At 47.3% G+C, this 16,967-nt stretch overlaps 1 protein-coding gene and 1 long non-coding RNA gene across 4 annotated transcripts in view; both read right to left on the bottom strand.

Annotated features, from left to right (window-relative positions):
- The window catches only part of BMP2 (bone morphogenetic protein 2), a 69,125-nt gene extending 64,106 nt beyond the window's left edge, over nt 1-5,019 (bottom strand). For 2 of the 3 annotated variants that reach the window (XM_035321394.1, XM_035321395.1), the window contains exon 1: nt 5,003-5,019. The gene's annotated coding sequence lies outside the window, so the exon portion shown is untranslated. The remainder of the gene's footprint in view (nt 1-5,002) is intronic. The other variant, XM_035321396.1, reaches the window with a different exon arrangement.
- Nucleotides 5,020-6,942: 1,923 nt separating this feature from the next.
- LOC118164101 overlaps nt 6,943-16,967 on the bottom strand; it is an 85,944-nt gene continuing 75,919 nt past the window's right edge. Inside the window, exon 3 of the long non-coding RNA XR_004749340.1 lies at nt 6,943-7,139. This is a non-coding gene — a long non-coding RNA (uncharacterized LOC118164101). The remainder of the gene's footprint in view (nt 7,140-16,967) is intronic.

Raw genomic sequence — 16,967 nt, 5'->3', positions numbered from 1 at the left:
AAAAAAAAAAAAAAAAAAAAAAAAAAAAAAAAAAAAAAAACAATTTCTGGTCTAGTTAGAGTTGTGGGTCTGTAGAAACAAGCACTCTGCTCTATGCCTGTCAACAGTTTTACCGCTGACTTCAGCGGACCAGTTAGACCAATGCTGAGAACTTTTAAAATTCCCACTTTAGACCACTTTGCCCCAGGTATGATGAACTTTTGACGTGATACATTAATAGCAGAGAGCTTTTTAATGTATATTTTGTACGTTTTCGTGACTAAACCTACCTCTTATGAAAAAATTGTTCTGAAGCATAGAAAATATACGTGATACACATCAAATGCACTCCTGAAAATGAGTTAAGATGTGTGAGTGATGTTGAGGTTTTGGCTTCATAAAGGGTGGAGATTATCTGAAAGCTTTTCTGTTTCTGGACTCTGCTTCCTGCTGGCATCTGTGTGAATATGATGTGTGGTCATCCTTTAAAATACTACTCAATGCTGTTTTCTGAAGATGCATTTGACTTTTGCTGGTTTGTCTTTTAACATCCATCAGTTGTCTCTGCTGTGCAGTCTGTCTCCTGTTCCATTAAGGATGGATTCTCACTCCAAAAGGTTATTATAAGACAGTCATTTGTTTCTGAAGAGGGGAAAGGCAGTTTATTCAGAAATGTCTATTTCATTCTTATTCACCTTTGCTGAAATCTGGCAGCTCTTCAAAGCTGTTGCTGTGTTTCACAATGAGTCTCAATTTCATTCATCAAATCTTGGCTCTCCTTCCATCATAGTAGCAAGAAAATTGGAATTTATCAGGAAATACAACCCAGACCCAGTATTTTCTACACTTCCAGGACGTCTCCCTTGCTAATGAATGATAACAGCTGTAATGCTGTTACATCTGCAAATGCAGGCTGCAGCAATCACTTCACGTGGCTGCACAACTGTCGTAGGACAAATTCCTACCAGTTGTAACTCCTACAATTGCTGGGGAACGAGGAAAAAGGGAGACTAATATGATAACATCTTAATGTGTTTAGCATCAAGAGGTGAAAAAATGCTCAAGCACCTCTGACAGCCTGGAGAATAACCGAGACGTCACCGGACAGACTCCTAGGCATCACATCACTTTCATATTTTTAATTACATGCAGCATGAATAGTCAGAGACTGTCAGACTAGGGAGATGTGGTAGGCAGTGAACCGACTACGATTCGGGAGACCTCAGGTTTCTCCTCAGCACTACGTGTCCTTTTCCTTCCCTCTGTGCCTCAGTTTTCCCACCTTGGAAGCGGGGATGATGATGCTGACCCCCACTTGCAGGTCGCTGCAAGACCTATTAGGAAAAGTGCTAAGACCTAGGCTTTGCTATTGTTTGGGGCTCAACAGTGGGTTAATGCCAGTAGTAATCTCAAATATCTGGAATCCCAGGGCTCAATCTCACCCTCAAGTCAGTGGCAAAATTCCTGTTGGTTTTGGTGGTACAGGCTCACGTGTTTAAGTAGCAAAGCGACCAGGATGCTGACTATTCCAGTCTGAAGACTCAGAGCAAAGAGAGATTTTTTTAATTATATAAGTCTTGGTAGGAAGAAAACGAGGTGAGGGCGTGTTCCCCCACATAAAAGAGAAACAGCTGTGTCATAGATGGTCCACTTCAGGAGCTTATAATTTCATCACTGCACAGATATTGACGTCAAGTAAAATGGAGGATAATATAAAGCTACGCATGTCGCCTTAAGAAGTGCATATTTCAGCAGTGAAACTGGATCATGTTTTGCAATTAAAATAAAATAAAGGCAAGCGTGACGTTCGGTTTAAGCAGATTGTCTGTATGAAGGCTTTATTGTAGCTGCAGATTTAGGGCATATGAAAAGGTTTTCTGTGCTCAGTTGCAGGATGAAAAACATTGCATCATCAGGCATTCTTGTTCTCTAACACTTCTTTGCCAGTGTGCCTTTGATAATGAATGGTTGCAATTTTATTTTCTGGTCTAAAGTCATGTTTTCTCAGGTCATTATCATTCCAATTTTTAAATATCCTCTTAGAACTAGACAGGACTACGGAAAGTAATAGTAAAGCTTTGTGCCTGCTCTGTGGCATGTGCTCGGCACAAGTGATCAGCTGCTGCACCTGCTTCACACTGGGAGCAAAGCTATTTGCTTTCAATTATGTCCCTTGTTCCCAGCTCTGCCCAGTTTTCAGAGAAGCCCTGATGACAACAGGTCTCAGTTCGAGCAGCACCCTGTAACTTGTGCTTGGTTGGTTTGTGCGTTACAAACCTTACTGAAGGGGTTTCTTGGGAGAACAACACCCTTTCACCCTTCCCAGGCCCTCATCTGCTCCGGTGCTGCACAGCTCCCTCTGTGGCATTCCTGCGAGAACGCTCGAAACTGCAGGAACTAATTAGTGGTGCATGTTGCATTGAGTCATGTTCATCCCTCGAACATCTGCAGCCTGGACATCACAGTACTTCTCCTTCCCGTTCTTCTCCAAGAGGAGAAAGAACTGCTACCCCATTTTACGGAAGGGGAAAAGCAGCAGAGAGCGGCAAAAGGCTGTTTTTTTAAGAGGTATACAGAAGCCCGCAGACCTATATAGGTCACAACAAGATTTTCAAGGATGCATAATCAGGTTAGAGACACAAATTCCCAAAACTTCAGAAAGACGTCAGTAGCTGGCTCATGTCAACATTTTTGAAAATCCCAATCCCAAATCCATTACCCAATAGTTGCCTGAAAAATTCTTGCCATGCTTTGTCCACAGTTCTTCCGAAACCCGTAAATCCTAGTGGGAACAAAATCGCCTCATTCAGCTACGGAGAAAATCTCTGACGTTGCAGGAGACTATCTGTGCTGGGGAGAGAGGGGCTTTACAACCTCAGCCAGGACAACAAAGTTACTGGTCAACGTACCGACATAGAGGTTTGTTCCCAAGCCGGATCAGTTGCCGCAGCAGAGGTGCATGTAGCGGTGAACTCCCTCGCATGCTGTGCCATCACCTCCTCCCTTTTGTTTTTCTTCCCGCTGAAGGACGTAGTGCTGGGTGGGAGCTGTACAGCCAGTCTGCTTGGCGCTTTGGGGAACCCTGGACCGACCTTTACATTCCCTAACACCTTCCCCGACCTTCCCTCAGACTCCTGCTCTGCCCTGTGCTTCCATCTTCCCACTGCCACCAGTCCCTCCGCCACAGCTGCCTCCACCTGACACACGTCTCCTGGGAGCACTGGCTCTGGCTCCCCTCCTGCTCCCACGACCCACAGCATTACAGACCTCCAGTCCCCTCCCTGCCACCTACCCCAGTGTACCCCAAGGCTGTGCCGAGCTCCTGTCACCCTCTGCTAAGGTGTCCCCCAGCGGGAGCAGCTTCAGACCCCACAGTGCCCTCGCTCTGCACAAGAACTGCTTCCCTAGTGGGCTCACATAGCCTTGGCACCGCGTTCCTGGTGCTTTGCCTTCCTTACGTTTTCTGTTTTCTATATAGCTTTCACCCGAATGCACTGAGTAAACATTCCCATCCGCTCACCTGGGTGTACTAAACATTGAATGCATGCCTTCAGTCAGCCATGGAATAAACTCCTTTCACAGAAATCAAAACACCAAACAAACAAACAAGCCATGGGGAGCCATGGAAAAACTTCCCTTATTTCACACCTCTACCCTTCTCACCTGCTCTCTGTGCACACCCCACGCCTCTGTGTGCAGCCCCGCCAACCGCTGGGTGTGAAAAAGGGAAAGGAACTGTCCCCAGATTTCTCCTGCCCCTCTTTGTCCCCCACAAAAGGCAGCCAGCACGTGAGTCAGGGAAGAAGCACGATCACTGTGAGCCCCAAACTGCTCCCTCAATCCATTTCAAACAGACCGAATGCATTTGGTAAGCACTGGTTCAGATGCTCATACTGCCTGGGAAGAACCCTGAGAAATTAATTTTATGAATAATTCCTTCAAAAATTAGGGCCACTCTCTCCATACCAATGGAAAGCTGAAATTCCAAGTTGCGCAGCTGAATGTGACATTCATTCTGCAGCTGCTGGGAAAATAGTTTCCTTGCAAGATAAATTTAATAAACAGTAGAGTGTTTTGTATCTATTTTTTCCCTAAGCAACGTTTGAAATGTCGGATGTTAATATTAAGGAACTTTGACAGATTTTTAAAAATGCATCACTGTAATAATATGTAAATAATTTTTTTTCCTTCCCCCCATTCATTTACAGTATTGGACAGGTTCTGACACAGCAAGCTGGATCTGCTAAGGCCAACATTGCAAAAAAGCTACCTTCTAAAAACTCTCCAAATGAAAATTTAGAGAGATTAAATAAAATAGAGGTTTTATATTTAGCCAAAGTGATTTCACAGCTACCCTGAGTGAGTGCCATTTGCAGTGCATTGCCATGTGTGTCCAGGCAGCTGTACGCGTATTTTAGATGTTTTCTTTCATTAGAAATTAAAATTCCTCTACACTGGATCACGATGATGGCTTCTACCTGAAATGTGTCTCCTGCATTTAACTGTAGTCCACTGGCCAAAGTAGCACGCAGGCCCTCCGCTGCTCTGCTGCGCATCAATTTCTCTCGCTGTGCACCTCGGCCTCCATGAAGCTGCAACGACGCGGGTGCAGTAAGGTGTCTGGGTTACGTGCTCTGCAGGTAAGTTCTGCATCCTAAGGAACCCAAAGAGGTGCTGCTGCTGTCGTGTGTTGGCAGTCCCAGCACGCCAGGCATCAGCTACTGCAGCAGACAGCTTTAAGGTCTACTTCCATCTCTTTGGCTTTTGATTTGTTCTGTGGCTTTCTGAAAGCACCACGAGAGGAGAGAACTGCCCCAAGGGGATCGTTTATAACCAACGTCTCCAAGCAGAGCAGCAGAAGGAATCTCTCTGTTGTGCTCAGAGAAGGTTTTCTTCAGCATCCCTCAAGAGTAGTGTAATTGCTACTGACAATCCCTGCACTTGCCCTGTTCCTGACAAAGGCATTCTTAATACTGCTCCTTTGATATAAATGATGGAATAAAACCAGGAAAAGCAAAATAACCCAGCTAAATGATGGGTTTGCTCTTTTCTGCACAGCTTTTCTCTTACTATAATATTTCACTCCCTAGAAGCAGAGAACACCCCAACATCATATCCCATTTTAAGGCAGGAAACAAAACCCAAGCAGACTGTTGGGAATTGACTCTAATCTCACCCTTACTGGGGCAGTGGCGCGTGACACGGGCATTTGAAAGTCAGCACCTGCAGCGCAGAGGGCTTCAGACACCACGCTTGGCTTGCAAAGACAACATGAGACCAGGCTTTTGGGCCAGAAAGGCAGATTTGGGGGTCAGAGCATCTCTAGTCTAGTCCCAGGTTAGCGAAGCTGCAACTCCTCCTTCATTTGTGTTTAAGGCACTGCTCATGCCTGTGCTAAGGACGTTAACTAGAAACCCCAGTCTGGCAATATCCAAGTGGCACATCGTATTGCCATCTGCACGACAGCTCAATGACTTGCCAAAAAAAATACTGCCTTTATGTCCCTTCTCTTCCTTCCCTTCCAACAGGGAATCACTCCATGCTCCTCCTGGCCCCACCACATTACCAGAGAAGGAAAATCCTCTTCTTTCAAAGCCCAGGGCAGACTTCCACAGGAGCAAGCTAGACCCACAGCCCTGTTTATATCTCTTCCTCTAAGGCTACGTCTCTACTAGTAAATTAAGTGTGCCGGGGAACATTCCTGGGCACGGAGGCCAACTGGCATGGAAAAGCCTGCTTCGCTGCTGGCTGCCGCACCAGGGTGGCTGCCTTCAAACTGCTGCTTAGGGATGGGCCTGGGAATGCCAGAGCCAACCATGCCTGGAGACCCTTTGGGACAGAGCTTCTTGGTCTGGCCCAGGAACATAACAAAGCTGTCCTGACAGCACTACCAGACGCTTCCCTGGGCCTAGAAGTGTTCCCAGGTGCTACTTTATAAATAAAGCACAGATGTAGCCCAAGGCTGTGCCTCATTCCCCCTGCTCGGGCATCACCTGGAGGATGCAGAACAGGGATTCACACTATCAGCTTTTGGCCAGCTGGTGGTGATTTCATGCAGCAGTTCCTGAGGATGTCTGCCCCACACTCGGCCATTCCCACAGAAGGGCTGATGGACATTTAAGCTAGCTAGGGCCGTGAGCTGTGCACAGGCTTGCCAAAATCCATGGAGCTCTGCATGGGCACCCTAATAGCATGTACCCAGCGTAGTTTTGCATTGCATTTGGTCCACAAGCTCGGCTGCCAGGAGCGCAGCCCCAGCAATTTGGTTGCCCCAGGCATGGGCTGCCACCATCCCTCTGTCAGTTGCCCCAGCCCCGGCACCAAGCTCCATCTCCTCTGCCAAAACCAGAGCTCCTGCAGCAAACAGCTCGAGGAGCTGCTCTGCCTGAGAAGTCATCCCTTCTCTGAGCACAAGCACTGTGCTTTGGGTAGTGGAGTCCTGGTTTGGGTGGGAATTTCCACATTACAAGTAAATTCTTTCCATTATATTTAAATTACATGTAAATTCTTCTAATAATCAAATCTCATTAAATCTCAGTTAAAATCTTTAACTTGTAAACCAGGACTCCAGAATCTGTAGGAGCCGCATCCCCTTCCCTGCCGTTGCTGAAGGTACAGTAGCTAACATTTCAGCTAACGTTGTTTTGTTCAAAATCAAATGAGGTTCATATTAAGCCTACAAAAGGAAATCATGATTGATGATCTGGCCTGCCCAGCTACAATTCCTTTAGTAACAAAAATATTTTGTAAGTTCATTTATTATTGAGATCAAGCAATGAGTCTGGAGCTACAGAAAATGGTTCCAATTAGATTCAAGTAATTGCCATTTTGAGTGAACATGAGCTTTTTTGAATAATAATAAAAAAAAGGCAATAAAGGCTCAAGTAAGCTCACATCTGAGATTTAAGCCTTCAAACCCCCCCCCCCCCGCCCCTTTCTTTTTAAAGTGAGAGAGACATGCCCAGGGAGGATGGGGGGGGAGGAGGAGTACGGGTGCATGAAGAAAAGAGGAGTGATTTTCCCAAGCTGATTTTTCTTACCGAGTGACCCAGGCTCCCTGGGAATGCTGCCCATGTGATCTGCACCAACGGGGTCAGCGGCAGCGCCAGCACGAGGAGCTTCCGCAGCACCATGAAAATAAGAGGCCAAAGGAGGAAAGCCTGTAAAGCACAAATTTATTAATCTCACTAAGATCCTCCTGCAGCCGAGGGAGAAGTGTCTTCTCCTGCAGCAGCCTTCAGAGCAAACGCTGGAGCACGCGGTGGACGCAAGCAATTTCAGGACAGTGCCAGATGGATCCCTGCAGCCCCTGAGTTGGTCAAACGGAAAGAGAACTGTGCTGAGTGCAGGTGAAGGCACTTCTTTGGAGGCAGCAGTCACTGCAGAGCACAAAGTGCTCAGGTGCCTCAACGTCAAGACATAGCAACCTCACTAGGAGCTGGACCCCAGGCCCCTGCACACCTTTCACGCTGTGCTTTTATGTTTGTTTAACCTCAATCGAGAACTGCCTCAAACAAGCCCTGCTGCCGGAGAAGGTCAGCCTGCCACCAGGGGCTCAGCAGAGGTGGCGTTCTGCCTTCACGGCGTGAAGAGCAGTGCCACAGACACATGGGCTCAGCGGCCTCCTCCAACAGATTTCCTACCAGATCTCATGGAAATCATTACACCCAGAGCCATTGCTAGCACGTCCCTGCACAGTACGGCGTACTGGCAGGCAGTGGGTTCAGAGACCCTATAAGCCACCCTCAGAGGAGACCCTAAGCATGGAGATTTGGGTGGTACATAAACCATATGAAGCTGGATCTGCGCTAGAGATCATGGCAAGGGATGGTGCAGGGTTCCCTCCTACGCTGATCAAAATGCGTAGTTAATAGTATGCAGGCACGATTAAAAGAAATCCACTCACATCCCCATGCCAAAAAGCCCCTTATCGCAGGCAGCCCTCACTGCAGGATGGCATGAGCAGTAGATATGTCGTAAAGAAAACAGCCCTTCCACACGCCCCCACCAATAGAAGCAGTAATCAGAATTACTTGAAACATAGCTTCAAACAATTTTCCAACCAATGCTGGGGGGGCTGAAGCCACCGCCCTCCTTCTACCCTGTGAGGAACTTCTTCCACCCATGCACATGTGGATGCAGAAGGAAAGAGGATGGGATAAGACAACATCTCCACGCTCCACGGGCATCAGCCACACGTACATAGCTCATGCAGGCATTTCATTGAGCACAGTGTCATTGCCCACTATATCACCTGTCTCTCACCAAATGTTTGCCTTCAGCGAGGTACTTCCCATGAAGACTATGAGTGGTCAAGGTGTTACGAGCAAGGGAAGGAAGGTGGATTGTTTCTGGTGTCAGTACGTTCATTTCTTCTTTTTATTGCCCAGATGTCATCATCGGATACTCAGTTTCCTGCGCCCACCTGAAAGTCTACAAAAGTTCTCTACTGCCTCTATACACGATTTATTACAATCAGACCATAAATACAGATTTAGATTATTAGACAGCAGCACAGAGCTTCTTTTGGGTCTGACTGCACATCAATACAATATAGAACACTTTCTGCTTTAGCACAGCTTTGGTTCACAGCTTCCTAGTACACCTGGTTGAAGTCCTGCAGAGAAATCTGAAGTCAGCCTGGAGATCTACGCAGCACAGCTCAAACTGTGCTAACTCAAAGAAGCTGAAGACCTAGCTCCTCTGAAAAGTGTTCTTACAACACCTTGGCATTTCTGGGGCTAGTTCCTGATCAAAACTGACAAGAAAAGTCGGAGTCTTTTATTTAAAGGCAACCTCTCGTGATTCCCACATGCTCTAGCTTCAGATTTTGTTCTAAGCTTTTAAATATTTTTCCTTACAATGGTTCAAGAATGGAAGTTTTAACATCCAGGACATGATAATATTTGGTTTCATCAAGAAACTATGGCCTCCTTTTTCTTGTTCTACAAGATTTCCTCCCCCCCCCCCCCCCCGAGCAGTTACCCCATGAATGCAGAGGAGTCCCCCTCTGCAGTATCAAGGCAGGGAAGCGCAGCCACCCGAAGCACTGCTCTGGATGCTTCCAGGCACGGCTCCATCTCCTTCAGATGCTTCCCAACACCACGGGGATGCATTCAGGAGCGGCATCACACCAGCTCCTGCCTGCCAGAAACTCGGTGCTGCGTGTGTTTCACTCCAGGCTGGACCACAGCTTGTTCCTCAGAGCCTTCGGGTGGCCGCCTACACAAGTGGCTGCGGGGCTGAGCCCCAAGGAGGATTTCAGAGGGACCAACACAAGTGAAATCAGCCAGCTGCAAGATCTCTGCAGGAGCTGACGGTGATGTCTGTCTAACTGAAATGAAGTATCAATAACCTAGCTCACACCTGATGAAAGAGCCATTCTGAATTATTTACTGTATGTCATACTTCAGGTTTTAATTTCAATATATTGTGAGATGTACAATAAATTATGTATAAGCGTGGCAAATTAAAATGCAGTTTCAAATCCACCTGTGTTTTCTCCTCTTAGGTTCACAGTCCTGTTTGCAACAATCAGGTGCTAATCTATTTTTGCTAATGGTTCTTCAGCTAGAGAGGCACAGAGGCATACAAATTTTCCATTGCAGCCAATCTTATCCAGCTTGAATCACTTAAGAGCCCAGCCTCCTTGAGGTATACTAGTGAAATACAGCTTGGGCAAAAGGGCCAAAGGTACCTGCAGCAGGTGAGCCCACAAGCCCGCAGCTGTTTCCCAGCTTTACCCAGGAGCATACAATGGTGTGGGGAATCTTCCTTGCTCCTCTAAGTTTCTGTGTGTCTGTCAAACAGCCACTTTGGACGTGATATTTTATTTTCTAATTCTTTATCTTCCCTTTTCCACAGGCAATTTTGTAGGAAGATCTTGGAAACGCACTCGGTGTTTTAACGTGCCCAGGCATGTTTCTTTGTGTCGGGGTGGCAGTGAAGAATTTTGTCTTCTTCTAATCTGAGATGTCATAGGTTCAGTAAAGGAGTTGTTGCTTTGTCTTCCAACACATTTTTAGACCAGCCTTGCAAAGCTCTTCATATCCTCATGTCAAAGTATTTTTCATCCTCTTTATGGCAAACAGAATAAGGAAACAGATTTCAATAATCCTCCTTTGGACCTCCACAGAGATGTATCTTCAGACAAGAGCCCAGGTGGCAGTGATTTGAGCTTTCTTCATTAGCGGGCAACACCTCTGCAAAATTACAATCTTCTGAGGAACAGAACACGCAACGTTCAGTCTTGAAGAATGATAAGTTTAAGATCCAATATTTCCCGAGTCGTCAGAGCTCACAATGGAAAGCTTTGTGCTGTTTGAGGGAAGAAATTCCAAGTTTCTGTCCATGAAAGAGCCTAAGTTCTTTAAAAATCATGACATGTTTATGCAGAGTAAAACAATTTTAGCCCATTTAGGACATTCTGTCCCTCTAAAATCTGCACTGCTGAATCTGTCCAAATGATAGGAAAACTTTTATTGTAATAAGAACATGTTACAATACCTACTGTATTTAAAATCTTCAAAGCATCTGACACATACCCAATTCTTTATACAATGGTCTTGTTTAGTACCTTCTTAGCAGTTTTGTTTAAAACTGAGCTGTGGTTTGTATTTTCCCAAATCATGGGACTCCCCCAGAGGTATGACGATGAGAACTGCTCCCAGCTGGGAGGCTCGCTATGGAAAGAAAGTTCCATCAGACACGGTGGCTCACAGAGCCTTGAGAAGTTTCCTACACAACATCCTGCGTTTGATTCACTTTTGCCCTACCAAAGGCAGAGCAAAGATGTAGAAAGAGCCCTGCCTGCAATGCTGGCGTATTTGGGAGCAGCAGATGATGTGGCCCTCAAGCAGGCATCCCCTGCCTTGTGCCCCAGCATGGGTAGGGCAGGACAGAGCAAGAGCTCCCTGCAGCCCTACTGCGTGCCACAGCAGTGAGATCCCCTCGCCCAGCCCACAGCACAGCCCCAAATACCAGGGCAACACCAGCGGGAGGCTGTCGTGTTGCTGGGCAGGGATGGAGCAAGGAGCCCAAGGGCAGCGGGGGACCAGGAACAGGTTAAATTTTGCCCTCGGAGTCAGAAAGGCATCAAAGCAGAATTGCTACAGAAGGGAAACTGAGCAGCTGCCAGACCCAAGAGCTGCTGCTTTACCTGGTATTAAAAAAGGAAAGAAAATGTAGTTTCCTCTGGTTTCTTGCGAACAAGAAACTGGATTTCTGCCAGCCTTAAGAGAGCCCGTTACGTACACCCTTATATACAGATAATGTCTATGGGTACCTTATCTCTGGGAAGTCTCCAGCTGAAAAAGCCTGCCTGAAAGGTGCGGCACACGTTTTAATGCTAGTCCCCAGGGTGGGACAAACAGCGACTGTTTATTTTTCTCCTGAGCAAAAAGTGAGGCTGCAGCAAAGGGGAGTATGAGATGGCTGGAGGTCTTCTGGTCTAGGGGAACGTCCCATTGGACTGTGATCCCATTACCTACTCAGCCTACAACAGGTTTCACTTAGGACCATAGGCAAATCATTACTCGCCCTGTGTCTCAGTTTCTGTGCCTAAAATACTAAGTGAAATAGCTACCAGGCATTGGATATCCCAATGTATGTACTCTAGGTTGTGCTCACTATCCGCATTGCCTGAGACTTACTCAGAAAAAAAAAATAAACACTTGATATTACAATAATGCTAGGAAACTGTCAAAGTCTGCAATTACATTAAATTAAAACCTGGTGAGGATCACAATAGTCTGAAGGGGTTGCATGGAACAGGAACCATATTACAATAAAACTGTGCTGCAGCTGAAATAGTTTAGGTTTGGGGCTTTTGGATTTTAAAATTAGAAGTTCAAACTCACATAGACCTATACTTCACTTGAAACCTTATATTTCACCAAAAAATAACTTTCAGCAATAGATTTTCCCATTCAACTGTGTTGTACTCCAGCATTGTTTGTCAGACTTGTTTCCCTTCTACCTCGTCTTACTTGTGAGCACAGTTCAGATTTTGCATCTGCTTTTTTTCCTGTCCAGCAATCATTCATTAGAGTACACACATTTCTAAAAATCAAAGCTAGCATCATACCAATTGTGTTGGCTGAAGCATTTTACATGCAAGAAGTAAGAACAGCAACGTATGCCTGAAGTTACAGCTCAGGGCTTAATTAATACCAGGGTTTTTCACCCTGGTATTAATACTTTCCTCTTGAGCTGAATGGGACTTGACCTTGTCACAACAAGATCAGGGCAAGTCTGTGAAAACAATGTTATGACATCAAAGCCAAAACAAAGGAATGTCATTGCATGTGTCGGAGGAGGATGTGATGGGGTCCTCTTACAGAAGCAAAACAATGTCAGTGTGACACCGAGAAACCTTCTTAGCTACCAAGCCAGTGGAGAGAAGCACTGCCATGGGAGAACCTGGCAGACAGCAATTTCTTTAAATTCCAGAAGATGTGGACTTGATCCTCAGCTGGTGCAAATGGACTCCACTTTAATGGGGCTGGACGGATTTGCATCTGCTGGAGATCTCGTCCACTGCAACCAAACTGAGGGAGCTTGTATAAATTAAAATACCACCCCGCCGAAGGGCATATAAATTCATCGGCAGCATGCTCGGGCATTGCTCCCCATACCTCATAGTGTAAATAAGGCCACATCATTTTCATTTGTGGGTAAGAGCTCTCAGTTCCTCGTGCCCCTCTCCAGCACGAAAACCCCCACTTAATGCTGGTTACTTTTCCACCTGATGCTTAGCTGGAAAAGCCTCACTGAGCAATCACTGTTCCCGTCAGCTACTGCCTAGAAGGGGGGGAGTTTCCCCGTGCCCCCTCCCCTTCCCTCGAAGAATTAACAGTACAGCCTTAGAAGGGGATTTTCCAGTATAAACAGACCTAAGCCAAACTCTTCTGCTGGCCTCTCCGTGCCCCAGCCCATATTTGCCCCGTGTATAATTACCTGTGGATTTCACCTAGAAGACAGAGGATTTCACTTATAACCCCAAATAGGCAGGCTCTGACGTAATGGCAGTCTGAGGAATATAGGTCAGGGAGGTGGCCTGGCCACTGGAAATGAATTTCTGAAGCAGAATGAGCAACCTTGTTAGAGGGGAAGATAGTAATCAGCAGTGGGCCTTGGATCTAAACATTTCACCTCCAGCACTCTTGCAGCTACAGCCCTCATCTGTTTCGCTTTCCTATTTTAAGTTCCTGACTCACATCCTAAATATTGACTTCTATTTTTCTATTAGCACTGGATTTTCAGCCTCCATATTGACTTTGACTGTACCTATGGTTGATATTAAGCCTCTCAGGTCAACAAACTTTTATAGCTGTTAGCTGCTGAAACCACACTGGGCAGGAACTGGCACTATAGAGCAGTAGCTAGAAGCAATATTATTGGGAATTATAAATTATTCCTCTGCCTGAACTTTTCCTCTTATTCACATAGCTACATTCATTTTTAAACATGTGGCAAACGAATTGCACAGGGAGGACAATTGGGACTCTGTGATCTTGGGAGCACCCGCCACCACCAGCGGGGATGGATTCTCCTCTGGGAACAGCGGAGTAACGCAGGCCAACTTACAGCAGGGGTACGGCAGCGTAATCTCAGCTGGAAATACCTGTGAGGACAGACAACACCCAGCCCGAGGATCAGAATCCCCAATCCATCTTAGCTGTACACACAGCCTCTTAATCTTCTCCTTTGGCTACTATTTTAGCAGGACGCGTAACTGAGCTGTTGCAAGCAAACATCAGAGAGCCCTGACCATCCATCATTTGTAAAACACTTAATGTATGGAAGAAACAATAACAGCATTAAAAGAACATTACGGCGGTGACAAAGCCAAGCCAAAAAGTGAGGAAACACAGCAATTAAGATTAACTTATGCCTTGCGGTTGAGTCTTTTTCTGCAGACCACATGCTGGCTTTTTGCACAGGGCCCAAGCTCGGGCGTGGGGCTCACAGAAGGTCCAGCTTGCCACAAGCTAGGCCAGGCATTTTGCTAGCACGGGAGGACTGCAGCGGTGTGACATGGCAGGGATTGTTTGCTGCTGCATCCCTTGGATGTCCTGTCGGGCGCTGCCGACCCCAGTGCACGTCCCTGCACAAAGAGCTCCCCAAAAGGGCTCGTTGCCAGCCAGCCTCACTGCTGGGCAGAACGTGACCTGGATCTATCTTCAATTTTAAGTCTATGCCATGTTCAGTTTAATACTTTCTCAAAAGCGTTTATCTCCGAGGAAATGATTACTGGGATGATAAGCCATGAATGACTTATTCAGGCAGTGTTTTCAGTCCTTCATCAGCCTGCTAGATCTCACACTAATGTTCCAGTCCTTCACATACTGATTCATTTTTCATGTGCCACCAGGCCTTTTTCAGGCAAAGACTGCCAAACTAATGCAATCCGGCCATGTAGTAAGCTATTTCTTTCCCTTTTTGTTTTTCTTACCCCATACCTTGAGTACAAGCCTGAGGAAGGAAGGAAGGGTCTGTCAGAGACGTCGTGTGATACTTGTGATTTATTATGGCTTGCTGGCACAGAAGTCCCTGCAGGTCACAGGACCCTCCCCGTGCTAGGCACCGTACTGATGCTGTGCGGGGCGATGTATCGACTGGTACGGGGTGTCCTTTTCCCACACTTTTTAACTGAACAGAGGTGGTTTCCCCCCTCAGTGACGGGACAGGCAGCAAAGGCACAGGCTGACTGCAGGGGGATGCCACAGAAGAAACCGTGCAAATGCCTGGAGCTGAACCCAGACCCACACGGCTCCGCAATGCCTCTGTCCCCCCAGCATGTTCCCAGTCCTCCTGGCTCTCAGGGCAAACCCAAGAAACATGCTTTTCCCTTGCCTAAGGTCTGCAGAATTACGCTTTTCAAGGATTTACCACTTAATGGCAAAATTCTGGCCCACAATTACACTGTGTTCTCTCTGCCAAAGCACATACATGGGTTGTAATCAGAGAGCGCTTTTTTCCCATCCTCCCTCCAGTCTTGCCATGAGGTAGAAGAAACTGTGATGGGCTGCAGTCACCTTCCTTCCCCATGCCAGGCAGGAGGCGTGCCAGGTCCCAGCAAGCTGCAGCCCAAAGCTGGGTGCTGAGCGAGCCCCGTTCTGCCAGCACACAGCACAGCCCCAGCGGGCATCCCCGGCAAGGAGACGCTCGGATTGCTCAGAGTGGTGGCAATTAAGGGCAGCTAGAAAGTAGCATCTACCCTACTCTTAGCAGCCCGGTTTCATGTGTAACCCCAAAGGTGATGCCTTGAACATACGCGTCCTGTATTTCAGCTCTCATGCAGCACGTCTGTGTGCATGCCCTTGCAGGGCTCTCCGAGGAGGCCTGCGATGGGTTTTGGGAGGCACTCCGATGTACAGCAGGCGTAATGACACCCAGATACCTAAACCCAATCCTTCTGATGGAAACATCCATAGCCCTCTAGCTCCTAATTCCAGCTGTACATTACCTCAGCAGCAAGATGGAGCGGGATAAGCCTGTTGTCTTAATCAGATCTCCACTATCTGATCTGTGTTTGGACTGTGCTAAGCCAGCACACTTGTTTCTGTGCTGCCCCCCTGCTCTGCAAGCAATGCAATTACCAAGCATTTTAAAAGACAAGACAGGAAAAAAAAAAAAAAAAAAAAAACATTGCTTTGCAAACTACCTGCTGCCATTACGGTCCCAAGTGAGGCATCCCCACTCTGCTGTGCACTCCCAGGAGCATCACCCGTGCTGTGAACAGCTCCTCCTTACCCCATCACTCCACACATGGGACATTATCCCCGTATTACCCTCACCCAGGGCCCTGACCTCAATTATTAACTGTGTTTAGCAAGGACATTATTAAACCTGACTCTCTGCTCCCAGATGAGCTATCATGTGTCTCTTCTTAACCCAGCAGGAACCTTTTTCTCACCCCATGCCCTCCTTATTACCCTTTAATGTGCCCTGAAGCCTCTGGAGCAACCCCATCCATCCCAGATAATGTCATTTCTAGAAAGACACTAAAAAGGCAGGAGAGCCCATTCCTGCAGATTTTTCCCTAACTGGCTCCAAAGCATCTCTCCATTTCCTTTCTAGTTTAATCATCCATCACTAGTAACAACTTCTAAAATCCAGCAGGCCTCTCCACTCACAGAGAAGTGCAGAGCTGCGGATTTGGGCACGTCAGTTTTTAGCAGGACGGCAATTCCTTATACCTGTGAAAATGATCACAACTCTCCACTGCGATTAAAAAGCAACCAGATATTAACAACTAACTACTAATTAGCTCACACTTCACTGGCAGCTTTTATTACAAAGAAAAAGAGCGACTGAACCATAATGTAAAATGTCAGTGAATGTCTCTGCTTTTCTGCTTGGCAAAGGCCGCTCGCAGCGTGCCGATGATGTGGGAGCACCGAGGGCTGGCGCTGGGCAGCGCTCCCTGCTCTTTCGGGCTCTGGCCCAGGAGCAGCTCCGCGCTGGGCTGCAGCTGGGCCATGGCCCTCGGTGTAAGCTGCAGCTCTTACGGCAGCTTTACTTCCTAAGCAGCTGGAAAAGCCCACTGGAGGCTGTTCCAGCAGCTGAACCAAGGAGACCTCAGCAGCCTCTAATCCTGTTGTTGCCTTCCTGGCTCCTCTTCTGGGGCTTTTACAACATGATACAACAGGGCTCATCTCGTATGGCGAGGGGATGCCTCCCTGTGTCACCCTGTAAACCCACAAGCCTGTGGGAGACCCTGGGTTAATGCGTAACCTCCACTGGCTAGAGATACCTGCAGCGTGTCTGCACCCCGCAGCAGGGCCGCAGCCTTCGCAGAGCCTTTGCAGAGCAGCGGCAGCTGCCTGGCCAGCAAGGCAGCCCTCCCACCGCCTCCCTTTCCAGCCCCAGATGCCAGCCATTACACAAGAATTCCTCGCTGCAATGCCCCATGGCTTCACTCGACATCCCTCATGGTGGCACGCTGCCCTGCTCCGTCCACCAGCCGGGCAATCCCACGTCCC

This window comes from Oxyura jamaicensis, chromosome 3 (genome assembly GCF_011077185.1).
Source record: "Oxyura jamaicensis isolate SHBP4307 breed ruddy duck chromosome 3, BPBGC_Ojam_1.0, whole genome shotgun sequence".
Classification (NCBI taxonomy): domain Eukaryota; kingdom Metazoa; phylum Chordata; class Aves; order Anseriformes; family Anatidae; genus Oxyura; species Oxyura jamaicensis.
Note: the sequence above shows the minus strand (reverse complement) of the source record. Positions and strands in the feature narration are given on the sequence as shown.